Here is a 15,647-nt window from a genome sequence, read left to right on the forward strand (position 1 = left end):
TTTTTCAGTAATGCTTTACTTATCCGAGGCTTCTTTCCCTTCCATATGAAGTTGGTGATTTGTTTCTCCGTCACATTAAAAAATGTCATTGGAATTTGGATGGGAAGTGCATTGTATGTATAGATGGCTTTTGGTACAATAGACATTTTTACTATGTTAAATCTTCCTATCCATGAGCAAGGTATGTTTTTCCACTTATGTAGCTCCTTTTTAGTTTCTTGCAGTAGTACTTTGTAGTTTTCTTTCTATAGGTCTTTTACGTCTTTGGTAAGATTTATTCCTGAGTAAAAAAAAAAAAAATTATTTTATCTTCTTGGGGGCTACTGTGAATGGTATTGATTTGGTGATTTCCTCTTCGATGTTCTTTTTGTTGATGTAAAGGAATCCAAGTGATTTTTGTATGTTTATCTTATAACCTGAGACTCTGCCAAACTCTTCTGTTATTTTCAGTAGTTTTCTGGAGAATTCCGTAGGGTTTTCTGTGTATAAGATCATGTCATCTGCAAATAGAGATAATTTTACTTCTTCCTTGCCAATCCGGATGCCCTTTATTTCTTTGTCTAGCCTAATTGCTCTGGCTAGGACCTCTAGCACAATGTTGAATAAGAGCGGTGATAAAGGGCATCCTCGTCTGGTTCCCGTTCTCAAGGGAAATGCTTTCAGGCTCTCTCCTTTTAGAGTGATGTTGGCTGTTGGCTTTGTATAGATGCCCTTTATTGTGTTGAGGAATTTTCCTTCAATTCCTATTTTGCTGAAAGTTTTTATCATGAATGGGTGTTGGGCTTTGTCAAATGGCTTTTCTGCATCAATTGATAAGATCATGTGGTTTTTGTCTTTTCTTTTATTTATAGGGTGGATTACTTTAATGGTTTTCCTAATATTAAACCAGCCTTGCATACCTGGTATAAATCCCACTTGATCAGGGTGAACTATTTTTTTGATGTGTTGTTGGATTCTATTGACTAGAATTTTGTCGAGGATTTTTGCATCTATGTTCATGAGGGATATAGGTCTGTAATTTTCTTTTTATGTGGTGTCTTTACCTGGTTTTGGTATCAGGAATATGGTGGCTTCATAGAATGAGTTAGGTAGTATTCCGTCATTTTCTATGCTTTGAAATACCTTCAGTAGTAGTGGTGTTAAGTCTTCTCTGAAAGTTTGGTAGAACTCTGCAGTGATGCCCTCCGGGCCAGGGTTTTTTTTTGTTGGGAGTTTTTTGATTACCTTTTGAATCTCTTTTTTTGTTATGGGTCTATTTAGTTCTACTTCTGATTGTTAGTTCAGGTAGGTAGTGTTTTTCCAGGAATTCATCCATTTCTTCTAGGTTTGCAAATTTGTTAGAGTACAATTTTTTGTAATAATCTGACATGATTCTTTTAATTTCAGTTGAGTCTGTTCTGGTATGGCCCATCTCGTTTCTTATTCGGGTTATTTGTTTCCTTTCCTGTATTTCTTTAGTCGGTCTGGCCAGTGGTTTATTAATTTTGTTAATTTTTTCAAAGAACCAGCTTTTGGCTTTGTTAATTCTTTCAATTGTTTTTCTGTTCTCTAATTCATTTAGTTCAGCTCTAATTTTTATTATTTGTTTTCTTCTGGTGCCTGATGGATTCTTTTGTTGCTCACTTTCTATTTGTTGAAGTTGTAGGGACAACTCTCTGATTTAGGCTTTCTTCTTTATGTATGTGTGCATTTATCGATATAAATTGACCTCTGAGCACTGCTTTTGCTGTGTCCCAGACGTTTTGATAGGAAGTGTTATCATTCTCATTGCATTCTATGAATTTCTTTATTCCCTCCTTAATGTCTTCTATCACCCAGTTTTTTTTGAGCAGGGTATTGTTCAGCTTCCAAGTATTTTATTTCTTTTCCCTGATTTTTGTGTTATTGATTTCCACTTTCATGACCTTTTGGTCTGAGAAGATGCTTTGTAATATTTTGATGTTTTGGATTCTGCAAAGGTTTGTTTTATGACCTAATATGTGGTCTCTTCTAGAGAATGTTCCATGTGTGTTAGAAAAAAAGTATACTTTGCAGCTGTTGGGTGGAGTGTTCTGTATAAGTCTATGAGGTCAAGTTTGTGGATTGTAGCGATTAGGCCTTCTGTGTCTCTGCTGAGCTTCTTACTGGAAGTCCTGTCCTTCTCTGAAAGTGGTGTGTTGAAGTCTCCTACTATAATTGTGGAGGTGTCTATCTCACTTTTCAGTTCTGTTAAAGTTTGTTTATGTATCTTGCAGCCTTGTCATTGGTTGCATAAATATTTAATATGGTTATATCTTCTGGTCAATTGTCCCTTTAATCATTATGTAGTGTCCTTCTTTATCCTTTGTGGTGGATTTAACTTTAAAGTCTATTTTGTCAGAAATTAATATTGCTACTCCTGCTCTTTTTTGCTTCATATATTTTTTTTCCATCCTTTGAGTTTTAGTTTCTTTGTGTCTCTAAGTCTAAGGTGTGTCTCTTGTAGGCAGCATATAGACAGAGCATATTTCTTTATCCAGTCTGAGACTCTCTGTCTCTTTATTGGTGCATTTGGTCCATTTACATTCAGCGTAATTGTAGATAAGTATGTGTTTAGTGCTGTCATTTTGATGCCTTTTTCTGTGTGTTGTTGACAATTTCATTTTCCACTTACTTTTTTGTGCTGAGACGTTTTTATTTGTAAATTGTGTGTTCCTCATTGTCATAGTAGTTGAATTTATGTTTGCTGAGTTCTTATGTTTTTCTTGGTTTTTATTTTGAGTTATGCAATTGTTAGACCTCTTTGTGGTTACCTTAATATTTACCCCTATTTTTCTAAGTAAAAACCTGACTTGTATTGTTCTATATCACCTTGTTTCCCTCTCCATATGGCAGTTCTATGCCTCCTGTATTTAGTCCCTCTTTTTGATTATTGTGATCTTTTACATAATGACTTCAATGATTCCCTGTTTTGAGCATTTTTTTCTTTTTAAAATGAATCTCAATTTGTTTTTGTGATTTCCCTCTTTGAGTTGATATCAGGATGTTCTGTTCTGTGACCTTGTGTTGTGCTGGTATCTGATATTATTGATTATCTGACCAAACAATTTCCTTTGGTATTTCTTGTAGCTTTGGTTTGGTTTTTGCAAATTCTCTAAGCTTGTGTTTATCTGTAAATGTTATAAGTTCACCTTCATATTTGAGAGAGACTTTTGCTGGATATATGATCCTTGGCTGGCAGTTTTTCTCCTTCAGTGCTCTGTATATGTCATCCCATTGCCTTCTTGACTGCATGGTTTCTGCTGAATAGTCTGAACATATTCTTACTGATTCTCCTTTGTAGGAGTCCTTTCTTATATCCCTGTCTGCTTTTAAAATTTTCTCTTTATCTTTGGTTTTGGCAAGTTTGATGATAATATGTCTTGGTGATTTTCTTTTTGGATCAATCTTATATGGGGTTCGATGAGCATCTTGGATAGATATCTTTTCGTCTTTCATGATGTCAGGGAAGTTTTCTGCCCACAGATCTTCAACTATTCTCTCTGTATTTTCTGTTATCCCTCCCTGTTCTGGAACTCCAATCACACACAAGTTATTCTTGATAGAGTTCCACATGATTCTTAGGGTTTCTTCTTTTTTTTTTTAATTCTTTTATCTGATTTTTTTCAGCTATATTGTGATGAATTCCCTTAACCTCCAAGTCCCCCATTCTGCATTCTAATTGCTCGATTCTGCTCCTCTGACTTCCTATTGAGTTGTCTAATTCTGTAATTTTACTGTTAATCTTTTGGATTTCTGAGTGCTGTCTCTCTATGGATTCTTGCAGCTTATTAATTTTTCCACTATGTTTTTGAATAATCTTTTTGATTTCGTCAACTGCTTTATCAGTGTGTTCCTTGGCTTTTTCTGTAGATTGCCTTATTTCATTTCTGAGGTCATCCCTGATGTCTTGAAGCATTCTGTAAATTAGTTTTTTATATTCTGCATCTAGCAATCCCAGGATTGTATCTTCATTTGGGAAAGATTTTGATTCTTTAATCTGGAGAGTTGTAGAAGCAATCACGGTCTGCTTCTGCATGTGGTTTGATATCGACTGCTGTCTCCAAGCCATCTATAAGATATTGTAATGATTTATTTTATATTTGCTCACTGAGTCTTATCTTGTTTTGTTTTCTTTCAATATACGTGGTTGGGCTACTAGATTGTGCTGTCTTGATTGTTGTAGCCCTTGAATCACTTATGTCCTATTACCAACTGGTTTGGGCTGTTACCAGATATATGAGCATAAGTGTCCATTCACTATTCTTGAGTAGAATCTGATATTGGGTCACCAAGTGTGTGGTGCAGACTGTCACCTATCTACCTAAAGGAGTAGTGGTGATAGTTGTGTGCTGCAGATTCTAGTAGCAGCAGCGGGTCACACTCCGGAGGGGAGCAGGATGCTGACAGGCTTCCCCCAAGTGCCAGTGAAGTAGGTGTGTCTCTATTCCTAAAGCACTTTGGTGGGTGGGCTCTGCAGCTGTACCTTCGGCAACCACCCAATGCATGTACCTCTACAGATTGGTAGGTGTCACCATCCTCAGACCCCTAAGGCAGGAGGCTAGGTGGTCTGGGGGGAGCTTCATCCCTCAGTTCCATGTTGTGGGTCAGTGAGGGCTCTGTTTAATATGCAGAGATATCAGACCTGGGAAACTTGTCTTTCCAGTAATCTGCTAAAACAATTACAGTCAGATCCCTATCAGAATTGCCTTTGCATTATAATAGCCACCTTGTTCCCTGTAGGAATGAAAGCCCAAGACTGTGGATCTCAGATGCTTTGCTGGAGCTGGTTCTGAATTTTTAGTCCAATTTCGGAAAGTCAGGGAAGGATTTTTGGTCCCTGGGTTTTTAGTAGCTGCTTCTCTCAGGCCAGGAGAATGGGTTAGGAAAAGACCAAAAAAAAAAAAAAAAAACCCAAAAGCCTCAGAGCACTTCACTCTCTGGCTCAGGAAATTCCAATGTTAGTGAAGCCACCTGGGAAGGGGAGGGGAGGTATCAGATAGATAGGAGAGAGTAGCACCCTGGAGTATATACAAAGGTACTTATCTTGCTTGGTGATGACTGTTTTATCTGAGATTCCCGAGGGGTGTGTAGCCTGTGAGCGTTGGCTGGGTCGAGACTGCCCCGAGCGTCAGGCCCGTGTCTTGTGCATGTGCTGTCTCAGAAGCTGTGGTCAGTTCCACCGCTCCCAGTCCAAAGCCCAGTGCCAAGGTTCCCCGGCTGGAACACTGCACTCCGGGCCCCAAAACCAGTCGCTGCCTCCCAGTGACTTCTCCTCCTGTCAGCCGTATTGCTGCGCTGCCTGCGTGCACTAGCTGTGCTCCCCCAAGGTAACTTCTGGCAGCTAGAGCTGCATCTGTGTTTGCGCCATCTCAGGATGCTGTGCTCAGCTCCCCTGCTTCCAGTTCAAATCCCGGTGCCAGGGTTTTCTGACTGGGATGCTGGCTCCAGGCTCCAAAAACATTCATTGCTTTCCCGTGGTTGCTCGTTCTCAGTCTCTGTCACTCAGGTCAACTCTTTAGATCTGTGTTTGATGGTCAGGGTTCGTAGATTGTCATGTATGTGATCGATTCACTTGTGTTTCCGAGTCTTTGTTGCAAGAGGGATTTGAGATAGCTTCTCTACCTAGTCAGCCATCTTGGCCCTGTCTCCTTGTATTTTATTTTAATGTGTGGGAATGTTAGTCTCCTTTGTGGTTACCTCAATATTTACCCCTATTTTTCTGAGTTTAAACCCAACTTTTATCTCTTTATGTCACCTCAACTTCCTCTCCCTATGAAAGTTCTATGACTACATTTTAGTCCCTCTTTATTGTTTTAATGTTGTCATTTTTTACATAATGACATCGCTGTTTTGAGCATTTTTATCTTGATTTATTTTTGTGATTTCTTTATCTTGGTTGGTATCAGTTTGCTCTGTCTTGTGTTCTAGTCTTGGCTTGTTTTCTGATGTTATTGATTTTCTAACCAGAGAACTCCCTTTGGTATTTCTTGTAGTTTTGGTTTGGTTTCTGCAAGTTACCTAAACTTCTGTTTATCTGGAAATATCTTAATTTCCCCTTTATATTTGAGAGGCAGTTTTGCTGTATATATGATTCTTCGCTGGCAACTTTTTTTCTTCTAGGCTTTATATATGTTATCCCATTGCCTTTTTGCCTGCATGTTTTCTGCTAAGTAGTCCAAGCTGAGTCTTATTGATTCTTCTTTGTAGATAACTTTTTGTTTATCCATAAACCACTCTTAAAATTATCTCTTTATCCTTGGTTTTGGCAAGTTTGATTCTGCTATGTCTTGGTGACTTTCTTTTGGGATCTGCCTTTTGTGGGGTTCAGTGAGCATCTAGGATAGATATCTTCTCACCTTTCAAAAAATCAGGGAAATTTTCTGCCATCAGATCTTCAACCATTCTTTCAGTATTTTATGTTCTCCCTCCTTGTTCTGGTACTCCAATCACTTGAAGGTTATTTCTTTTGATATATTCCTACATGATTCTTAGGGTTTCTTCTTCTTTTTTTTTTTTTTCTTATTCTTTTCTCTGTTTTTTTTTTTTTTTTTTAATATTGGTGTCAAATGTTTTATCTGCAATCTCATTAATTCTGGCTTCCAGTTTCTCAAATCTGCTCCTCTGAGTTTCTATTGTTAATCTTCCGAATTTCTGTTTGGTGTCTCTCTATGGATCCTTGCAGCCTATTGAATTTGTCATTTTGCTCTTGAATAACCTTCTTAATTTCCCTGACTTCTTTATCTGCATGTTCCTTGGCTTGTTCTGCGTTTTGCCTGATCTCCTTCCTGATCTCTTAAAGAGTTCTGTATATTAATCTTTTGTATTCTACCTCTGGTAATTCCAGGAATATATCTTCATCCAGAGGATTCCTTGATTCTTTGTTTTGGGAGCTTGTTGAAGTGATTATGGTCTGCTTCTTTATGTGATTTGATATTGACTGTTGTCTCCTAACCCATCTATAAGTTATTGTGTTAATTTATTTTGTGTTTGCTTACTCTGTCCTAACTTCTTGCTTTATTTTGTTGTGATATGCCCAAATAGGCTGTTCAAGTGAACTAGTTTGATTATTGGAGACTTTGAAGCTCTAACTTCCGATTACCAGATATCTAGAGCTGTTACCAGGTATATGAGCCCAGTAGTCCATTCAATTTTCTTATATGATTTCAGCTCAGGTGTCCAAGTAGTCAGTCACCAAGTGTGTGGTGCAGGCTGTCACCTACAGTGTTTGAGGAGCAGTGGTGATTGGGGTAGGCACAGGTATCTGGCTGCAGCAGGAGGTCATGCACTGAGCAAGACAGGGGGCTGACAATCATCCCTTGAGTGTCTGTGAGAAAAGCACATCCCTGTTCCCTAGACTGCACAGGTGGATGCATTCAGCAAGCATAACACGAACACCCAGTGATTTTGGCTGTAAGGACTGGGATGCACCACTTATCCTTGGACCCCTGTCATGGGTGCCTGGGTGGCATGGATGGAGCCATCAGTCTTCAGGTCCCTGATGTAGGTAGGTGACGACCCTCCTTAATCAGTAGAGCAGTGTCAGATGTCAAAAACCCACCTCTCCACCACACAGCTGAAATACAGATGAAGTCAGACCTCAGGCACATACATCCTTGCACTATGCCAACAAAGGCCTAAGCTCCTGAAATAGGCCCACACAGGTCCATGCAGGGGTGAAAGGCACTCAAAGTCTATAGACTGCTTGTGCTTGTTCCCAGGTAAATGAGCCGCTTCTGCCCTGAGTTTCCAGCTTGGGGGAGCCAGCAGATTATTTTTTCCCTATTTGTTAATTTATTCATTCTCCAAGGCTGGAAGAACGGCTCAGGACTCACATCATGACCTACCTTATGCCCAGGGAAAGAGACCACCTCTGAAGCCTACTCAGGGGCTGGAGCAGAGGGAGGAGGGATCAGATAAATGGAAGAGAGCTCTTTTGAAAAGGGTACTTTTTGGTTCTTATGGTAAATTAGACACACATATTTATCTTTTGCCAATAACACTGTTCTTCCCTGGTTCCAGAAATGTGAGTAGACTCTGTGCTGCTTGCTGTCTCCAGCTGAGGAAACTGCATCCTGAATGCTACCACCAGCCCTGCCGCCATCACGCCACAAGATTGGTCCTGCAGGGTGCTGGTTTCTGCTGAGCCAGGTCTGGCAACTCTTTGCTGCTTCTGAACAGTCTCTCCCTCCCCCTGCCATTCTTAACTTTGCCTTTGATGTTCAGGGCTCCCAGCTTGTCACATATATAATCAATTCACCTGTTTTTTGAGTCTTTATTGTAAGAGGGACCACCAGAAGCTTCTGACTACTCTGCCATCTTGGCCCCATCTCCTGATTCTAGGAATTTTTTTAATCTCAGTTTTGATTTCTTCTATGACCCAGTAATTTTTTAGTGGTGTATTATTTAGTTTCCATATTGTCTTAGTTATCTAGTGCTACTATAACAGAAATACCACAAGTGGATGGCTTTAACAAAGAAAAATTTACTTGTTAAAGTAAAGTAGGCTAAAAGTCCAAATTCAAGGGATCAGATCCAGGGGAAGGCTTTCTCTCTCTGTTGGCTCTGGAGGAAAGTCTTTGTCCTCAATCTTCTCATGGTCGCGGAGCTTCTCAGGTACAGGGATCCTGGGTCCAAAGGATGTGCTCTGTTCTTGGTGGTGTGAGGTCCCCAACTCTCTGCTTTCTTCTCTTTCCTTTTATCTCTTAAGAGATAAAAGGTGGCACAGGCCACACCCCACAAAAACTCCCTTTACACTGGATCAGGGAAGTGACCAGTAAAGGTGGTGTTACAATTCCACTCTAATCCTCTTAACATAAAATCACAATCACAAAATGGAGGACAACCACACAAGACTGGGAATCATGACCTAACCAAGTCGATACACCCATTTTGGGGGGGACAGAATTTAATCCATGACACATTTTTTTTTTCCTTATTTTTCCACGTGTTGATTTTAGAAAAGAAAAGATGCTTTGTATGATTTTCATCATTTTAAATTTGTTGAGACTTGTGTGTCATAGTATAGGGTCTACTCTGGAAAATGATTCATGGGCAATGAAGAGGAATGTGTATTGTTCTGTTGCTGGGTTGAATGGTCTATATATGTCTGTTAGATCCAATTGGCTTATGGTTTTATTTAACTTCCCAATTCCCTCTGTGATCTTTTTAAATGTTCTGTCTATAATTGAAAGTGGTATGTTGAAGTCCCGTACTATTATTGTGGAGTTGACTATTTCTCTTTACGTGTCACTCAGTATTTGTATCATGCAGTTAGGTACTTATATATTTATACTTGCTATGTCTCCTTGATGAATTGACCCTTTTACTATTATATAATGTTCTTCTTTATCTCTTCTAATATTTTTTTATTTAAATTCTACTTTATCTCTTGTCAGTCTGGCCACCGCAGCTCTTTTGTTTACTAGTTGCATAGAATATTTCTCTCCATATTTTTATGTTCAGTCAGTTTGTGTCCTTATGTATAAGGTGTGTTTCTGTTGACAGCAAAAAGATGGATCATGTTTATTTATTTATTTTTATCCATTTTGCCACTCTCTGCCTTTTGAATGGGGTGTTTTCCCATTTACATTTAATATTATTACTAAAAACAAAGAGTCTACCTCACTCATTTTGCTATTTGATTTTGAGCATTTTCTATCTTCTTCATTTTTAATTGTGATTCTTCTGGTTTTGTTTGTACTTTGTCTATTTCTTGTGATGAGCCATTTTGTTTTCTTCCTCCTTCTGAATTTTTTTTCTTGGTGATTTCTTAGTGATTACCACATATATTACAAAACTTACAATTGCAACAATGTTTAATGTATAAACAACAGTTAACATAGAAGCTTAACGTATTAAAGACACTCCTGATATGTTCCTCCCTCCCCCATTTCTGTTGGTGTGCCTCCATTAACATCAATATACAACTTATATTTGATATGTTTATTTTGTGCTTATTTCTTACAAACTTAATGTATTTTCTGCAGAATTTAACTATTGATCCCTGAAAAATCATGTACTTTTTCCTTATGATTGCTCAATTTGTTGCATTTTTTTTTTTTTTTGGAGCCCTTGCTCTCTCTCTCTCTCACTTATTATTTATTTTTTTTTCCTGTTATAGATACAAGTATTTAACGCTCTCAACTTTTCATTTGGGGTACTCTGTTGAGTAATACTTTCAAAGTTGGTCTAGTAGTGACAAATTCCCAGAGTTTCTGTATATTTGGGAATGTTTTGATTTTTCCCTCATTTGTAGGTGACAACTATGCTGGATAAGGAATTCTTGGTTGGCAATTGTTTTCATTCAGTATTTTATATATGTCACCCAGTTGTCTTCTGGCCTCTAGAGTATCTGGGGAGAATTTTAAACTGATTAATTCTAGTGTATGGAATTTAAATCATTTTACATATTGATACTATATCCGGATCTACCGTTAATATCTCTTATTAATGCTACTAACTTTTTTTGTAAATGTTTGTGGTATTTTCTTTATTTGCAGTACATAGCCTGCATTTCTGTTTTTATGGTGATATTCTGGCTAGTGATTTCTGTAAATATTATAAATAATCAGTGATTTTGGGCATCATTTTCTTGTTTCTGATTTCACATATGCTACTTGTAAAAAATAAAAATTTTTTATTTTTTTACTTGTATTTAGTATATTAAATAGAAAGATTGTTTTCAGTGTTTCATAGGTACCATTTATCAGACTAAGGAATTTCCTTTCTACGTGTAGTTTGCTAGAGTATGAATTTGTTCAACTTCAATAGATTATGCCAAAGTGTTTTCCAAAGTGGTTGCAAATTCACACTATATATTATCCGAATACAAGCTCATTTCTGACTATATATTTTGAAGATATATTTTACCACTCTGGTGTGTGCTTTCTTATTCTGTCAGTGGTGTCGTTTGATAAACAGAAAATCTTAATCATAATATTGTCAAGTTTATCAATGTTTTACTTATAGCTAATACATTTTAAATACTAAACAATAAGATCTTTCTTAGCAAAAGTTTATGAAAATATTCTGTAATCTATAAGGTTTTATTATCTTACTTTTCTTATATAAATCTACAATCCTTCTGAAACCAATCTTTTGGTACAATGTGAAGCAGGAATTTATTTTATTTTTTGTTTGTTTTTTAATATGAATATACAGTTGACCAATTTCTGTTTATTGAAAAGACTATATATTCTTCATTGTTCTGCAGTGCCAACTTGGTTTTAAATCTAGTGTTTTTACACGTGTAGGTATGCTTCTGTGCTCTCTATTCTATTCCATTGTATTATTTGTCTATCAGTAAGCAAATGCCATACTATCCTAATTATTAATTTATAAAAAAATTTTGGTATCCAGTAGATCATATTTTACCACAATTTACTCCTCTTCATTATTATCTTGGCTATCCATGTCTCTTTGTATGTTCATGTAAGCTTTAAAACCTCCTTGTCAAGTTTTACAGAGTAACCTGTAGATATTTTGATTACAGCTGCAACTAACCTCTATTTTAGGAGAAAATGTACCTTTTTTACAACCTGATTTCCTTCTCTGGGTTTTATACTGAGGTACTACTGGCCTCAAAAAATGCAATGATATAATTTATGGTGTTCTTCTACATAATATCTGGAACAGTTTTTTTTTTATGTTGTAATCATTTGTAAAATATGAAACGTAGCCTCAGAAATCTTTTTGCTATAAAGTTTTTAGTCACAGTTTATGGTACATTAATGCTTATAGGGCTTTCAGATTTTCTGTTTTTTTTTTCTTTATCTTGGTTATTTCATTGTACAATTTGTACATTTTATCTAAATTTAAAATAGTTGACATAGACATTCAAGATATCTTCATGCTATATTTTTAATGCCTGCAGTATCTCTTATGATAGCCACATTTTCTTTTCATTGTCTTTAAATATTTGGGTTATTTATTTAGTTAATCAATCTCATCAGAAGTATATCACTTTTATTAGCTTTTCAAAGAACCCACTTCTGTCTTCTTCGATCCAGTTAATTTTGTATTTTATGTCATTTTTCATCCTTTTATACCAATATTCTCATGTTCTTCCATGAATTGCTACTAAATACCATATTTTTTTTTAAATCCAGCCCATCAATCCACTTGTATTTAATATCTAACTATTGATGTATTTGTTTTTAAATGTACTTTATTTTAATTGTATTGTGTGTTCTTTTTATCTCATTTCTCCTTTATTTTAGATTAGTTTTTGTTTGTTTGTGTTTCAGTTTTCCCCTATAGCTCTATCATACCTAAATGTCTCACTGAGTGGTGGGAAAGCTGGGTTATTTTCAACCAGCTTCCATCTCTCATTTGCACTTCAGTTTTAATTTCATTACTTCTGCCTTGCCCAGAAATTTGCCTAAGCTTGACCAAGTGAATATCCTCAGGTAGAAAAACCGGGGCCACTTTTCAAGCATAGGCTAATCTTCTGTAGGCATTCCTGAAAGTAGGCAAGGCAACAAAATTGTCTGATACAAGACCATATTTTTATCTGGATTTCTTACATAAAAGAATCTGAGGCAAAAGTTTATGAATGTACATTTATTTGGAAGTTCATTTCCAGGAAAGCATGAGTGAAGAAAATGTGTCAGAGAGGACAGGAAATCACATAAGGGGTTGCATTACTGAGCTGTCCTCAGCATCTCAACAAGCATAGCTGAGTGCTCAGTGTCACAGGATATCTTCACATATACCCTATTGACGAATGAGTCTTATTACAGCCAATACAGGGGAAGGCATCAAGAAAAATACTTTTTATGGCTATCTCTTCCTTCTCCTATAGGTCAAAGATCATCTGTAGGTGTTAATTTCCCCAAAACTACCAGTCATTTCACCTGGCCTCTCTCAAAAAACCTGGGAAAATCCAGAGTTTCAACAGGTTTAGTTTAGCCAGTGTGCAGGCACAGCAGTGTCTCTTCGTCCATCTGTTTTGTTTTTGTTTTTGTTTTTTTTGCACAGGGCTCTTGGATCTGTAACAACATCAGAGACAAAAACAGCAAACTGGCTCTGGAAGCATACAAATAACACATGTTTTTGCTATGTTACAAAAAGAAAGGTCCAATGAAAAAGGAGTAGGCATGGCTATAAAGATCTCAGGTAGTGTTTATGATGCCGTCCAGTACTTGCCTCTAAGATCTGCTTCACCTCATAATAGCTGAATCGTGTCTGAATTAATGGTGCCCTAAATTCTTCGACACGAGGTCAGAATAAGTTTAATCCTTCAAGTGATGACCAGTTGCATTCTTCTAAAAAGGCGTAAAGAGGGTAGGCAAGGCCAGTGTCTTGGTAATCTAGTGCTTCTATAATAGAAATACCCAAGTGGGCACCTTTAACAAACAGAAATTTATTTTCTCACAGTGCAGGAGGCTAGCAGCCCAAATTTAGGGCACCTGGCTCACAGAGAAGGCTTTCTCTCTCTGTTGGCTCTGGGGGAAGGTTCTTGTCTCTTTTCAGCTACTGTTCCTTGGTTCCTTGGTGAACTTCACATGGTATAGCATCTATCTTCCCCTATCCGTTCTTGATTCTCTGTGCCTAATCTGCTCATTTTATATCTCAAAGGTGATTGGCTTAAGACATACCCACTACAGTGATAATGACCTCAACACAACAAATAATATCCTATTCCCACTTGGGATTACAACCACAAGTGTAAAAGCCAAACCAAACCTATTACTGTAGAGTCCCCATGGGGTTTCCAAGGAGCAGCTGGTAAATTTGAACTGCCAACATTTCGGCAAACAGCTGAGCTCCTAACCTCTGCTCCACCAGGGCTCCAATCCACAAGTACAGGAGTTAGGAACTATAACACGTAATTTTGGGAGACACAATTCACTCCATAACAGCCAATAATGTTCTCTTCTAGTGCAGTTTGTGCTGGGTTGTAATTGATATTGATCACCTCCTTACTCTGTCATCCATTTGAGATTCACCTTACCTTCAAACAAAAATGTGGTTGGTTTTAGTTGCTTGGATAATGGTGGGGCCTAGGCCTCCAATCCCAACAGTTCTGAGACCTTAGTTTCTCTGAACATGCTGAGTTGTGGTTGCTGCAATTTCCCTTTTACAGAATAGCAATGTGTTGTGCACAAAAACTTAATGACCTAGCAACTACTTGGCGTCCCATGTTTCTGACAGAAGTGATGTGTCAGTCAGTTTAATGCTTCTCTGAAAGTTTTCTGTCTTTTCTCTCCGATTTTTCAATTTTGAGAATTTTTTTGAATATTAGCATTTTTCCAGTAAAACAAAGGTGTATGGATTTTTTTTTTTTAATTGTGCTTTAGGTGAAAGTTTACAGCTCAAGTTAGTTTCTTATACAAAAATTTATATACACATTGTTATGTGACTGTAGTTGCAATTCCTATAACGTGACAGCACACTCCCCCTTTCTACCTCAGATTTCCCATTTCCATTCAACCAGCTTCTATCCCTTTGTGGCTTCCCTTCCTGCCTCCAGACAGGAGCTGCCCATTTAGTCTTCTCTCTTTTTTTTTTTTTTTTTATCTACTTCAACTAAGAAGCACTCTCTTCACGAGAATCATTTTATGTTTTTTATTCCAGTCTAACCTTTGTCTGAAGAGTTGGCTTTGGGAATGGTTTTAGTTCTGGATTATCAGAGAGTCTGGGGACCATGTCTTCTGAGGTTCCTCTAGTCTCAGATCATTATGTCTGATCTTTTTACATGAATTTGAGTTTTGCACCACAATTTTCTTCTCCTCTATCAGGGGCCCTCTGTTGTGTTCCCTGTCAGATGGTCATTGGTGGTCGGCAGGCACCATCTATTTCTTCTGGTCTCATGCTGACGGAGTCTCTGGTTTATGTGATCCTTTTGTCCCTTAGGCTAATATTTTCCTTATGTCTTTGGTGTTCTTTATTCCCCTTTGCTCCATATGGGTTGGGATCATTGATGCACCTTAGATGGCTGTTTGCAAGCTTTTAAGACCCCAGATGCCATTCACCAAAGTGGGCTGTAGAACATTTTCTTAATAAACTTTGTTATGCCAATTGAAACCATGGTCTTCAGACTGCAGCCTCTGCTATTTTGTCCCTCTAAATGGTTCTGTTCAGGAAACTTCTTAGCTTTTGGTTTAGTCCAGTTTTGCTGACTTCCCCTGTATTGTGTGTTGTCCTTCCGTTCACCTAAGATAATTCTTGTCTGCTATCTAGTTTTTTTTTTTTTTTTTATCTAGTTAGTGAATTCCCCTCTCCCTCCCTCCTCACTCTTGTAACCATCGAAGAATGCTTTTTTCTCTGTTTAAACCTTATCTTGTGTTCTTATAATACTGGTCTCATAGGATATTTGTCCTTTCGTGACTGACCAATATCACTTTTTTCTGGATTTTTGTCCTTCACCAAAAGTGGTGTGTTTAAGTCTTCTAATACTATTGTGGACCTAGCTGTCTTTCTCATTTCAATGCTGTTAGAGTTTGTTTTATGTATTTTGGAGCCCTGTAGTTGGGTGGGTAAATATTTAATATGATTATGTCCTTCTGGTATACTGAACCTTTAATTGTTACATAGTGTATTTCCTTATTCTTAGTGGTGGATTTTGCTTTAAAATCTATTTTGTCAGAGATTAATATTGGCACTCTTGCTCTTTTTTTGATTGCTGTTTGCTTGATTTTTTTTTT

This window comes from Elephas maximus, chromosome 4 (assembly GCF_024166365.1).
Source record: "Elephas maximus indicus isolate mEleMax1 chromosome 4, mEleMax1 primary haplotype, whole genome shotgun sequence".
Lineage (NCBI taxonomy): Eukaryota > Metazoa > Chordata > Mammalia > Proboscidea > Elephantidae > Elephas > Elephas maximus.